The sequence below is a fragment of the Sinocyclocheilus grahami genome, unplaced genomic scaffold (assembly GCF_001515645.1).
Source record: "Sinocyclocheilus grahami isolate Dianchi unplaced genomic scaffold, SAMN03320097.WGS_v1.1 scaffold492.1, whole genome shotgun sequence".
NCBI lineage: Eukaryota > Metazoa > Chordata > Actinopteri > Cypriniformes > Cyprinidae > Sinocyclocheilus > Sinocyclocheilus grahami.
In genome coordinates, this window is record NW_015505671.1 from 635,851 (window position 1) to 638,767 (window position 2,917).

Below are 2,917 nucleotides of genomic sequence, written 5' to 3' on the forward strand. Positions count from 1 at the left end.
TCACAATCTCCTCATCACAGGCAGGCACAGCACTCATTTCAGCATGTGTTCGTGTGCGCTGTCTGCGTCACTCACAGCACATGCCTATATCTTGCGTCATAGCGAACATTTTTTATATCGTTATCGAAGAAGGTGTACCATCGATAAATATCGATACCGTTTCATCGCCCAGGTCTATGCAGAATCATTTCTCGATTCGCGATGCATCGATTTATTTTCTCAGCCCTATAATGTTGTTTTGTACACGGAGGTTACGGGAAACCGCTGTAATTCTACTGTTCCTAAAGCGCCACCTGCTGTCAGAGAGTGGATTTACAGAGACTTAGTTACATTCAGCCTGTGTACAGTTTTTATCTGGGGAAAAAAACAACAGACCCATTTTGCATGCCCTGCTGTAAATCCACAAGCTTATGTGGATTCTACACACTTAAAGATTCGGATAAGTTAGCCTATCTAGAATTATTTATGGAGCAGATTAGATACATATAATTATTTATTATTAAATTATAATTTTGACTTAACCCTTTTCTTGAAACGTTTTCAAAGCTTTATTTGAACATTTCGTACATGCTATTCAGTCATGTTGTCTTTTAAAATCCGGACATCTTTGGTAATGTTATAGTGCTTATGCAACAAAGTAATTGTTTATTTTTTGTTGATTTTAAATACAAAGCTTGCTGAAACGATTTAGGTGTCAGTACTTTTTGAACATTTCCAGTACATTTTAACAATACCGTGATAATTTAGGTCACTATAATCGTGATAAGTTACACCGTTACATCTCTACACACGATCCAATATTTTCACAGTTTTGTGTATTATTTGTCAATTACAGTTGGAGTGGATCAAAATATTTAGATTAACCTTATCTTGGTTTTCTTCTCCTATTATGCCTCCTATTTTATATCAACAAGTTCACATAATATTACAGTAATATTAATCTTAAAATTATTTTTGATTCATATTTTTGTATTAGGGCTGCACGATAAATCGCATGCGATATTTAATGCGCATCTTGTCAGTAAAGCCGGTTCTGTAATCAGCGGTAAATCTCCATCACGTGTGTGCTTTCACATGGAGCAGCATTTACTACACAGAGCCGTAGTTCACTGACAAGCTGCGCAAAACATGCGCAAAATATGATCGTGGTTTTGTGCAGCTTGTCGAAACCCTATTTTGTATGGTTTAGATTATAATTATTTCTAAACTACAAATTTTGAACAAAACTACATTTATAGTTAATTACACCACAAATGGGACATTAGTCCCTGTAGTTGAAGAAACACTAATACATCATAAATTATGTATGATTATTGAGAGGAAACCTAAAGCTGTGTATTACTAGAGACTCGTGTTGCTTTCTTCTTTGTGTAATCTGGAAACGGTTGGACTTTGTCAGGCGTGTGACAACTGAATCAGTTTTTTAAGAAAAAACTTGCGTCGTCATCTTGCCCAAGATATTTATTTGACGAGGTAACAAGTATAGTCCATATGTGAAACTCACTCAACAGAGATCGATGGGTCTTTTGAATAAATTCGAGTGGGGTAAGTTTGAGCAAATTAGGTTTTTTTTTTCTTTTGGAGTACTTGACTGTGGCGATCACAGCTTTCTGTGGTCAAATGTTTGTATAATGACACAAAACTGTATAAATAATTGGTGTAGTAGGCAGAATTGTGTAAATGTATTGCATTATTGCAAAATAAACCCTAATTTTATTCAAGACTTTGATTGCCATCCAACACGTCACCTGAGCTTGTGCCAAATGTGTGAAATTTGAGAGCTCTACGACACGAGTTCAACATTGCCGCAGAGCGAATGACCTCAGAGACGCACCATGAAATCCATGCAATCTGTGTCCACAGTACATACATATATTATGTAAACAAACTTTTATTTTGGATGCGATTAATCGTTTGATAGCACTAATTTACTGTTATTATAATAGTAAGCATATGTAACGTGTAACAAGGACACCTTAAAATAAAGTGTTACCGAAACATTTTACTGCGAGTCCTGAATGTTTATCACGATACTGATGCGTTATTAATGTGCTGATGCTGTTTGCACACTGACCTTACACTCACAGCAGCGTTTCAGCTTCGAGATACTCACAAGCTGATAAGACTAATATGAAAGGCATCTGTGTGTCATGGGGGTAAATGATTCAGAGTACTTGTAAACGCGTCCTGCTGAGGATGACGGACGCTAAGCCATTTATTTGGTCTGAGAGACGAAGGGTCAAAGCTATTCATAGCTGTCTGGAGAGAAAAAAGCTGCATTTGTGCTGAAATGGCTTTAAAGATCTTGAAAGTTAAAAATAAAGCGTTCAAACAAGGACGAATATTTAATTATTAGCATCATTTTTATTTATCTTTGTAGCAATACTTGCCATACAGTGGCTTCCATAGACACATAGTGGAAAAGAGTTTTGAGCTAATTTATTAAAATGGACAGTTCAAGAGAACTTATTCCTAAAATGTGACCCTGCAGCACAAAAGCAGTGTTAAGTCGCTGGGGTATATTTGTAGCAATAGCCAACAATACACTGTATGCGTCAAAATTATACATTTCTCTTTTATGCCAAAAATCATTAGGATATTAAGTAAAGATCATGTTCCATGAAGATATTTTGTAAATTTCCTACCATAAATATATCAAAACTTAATGTTTGATTAGTAATATGCATTGCTAAGAACTTCATTTAAACAACTTTAAAGATGATTTTCTCAATATTTAGATTTTTTTGCACCCTCAGATTCCAGATTTCCAAATAGTTATATCTCGACCAAATATTGTCCTATCCTAACAAACCATACATCAATGGAAAGATTATTTATTCAGCTTTCAGATGATGCATAAATCTCAGTTTCAAAAAATTGACCCTTATGACTGGTTTTGTGCTCCAGGGTCACAAAT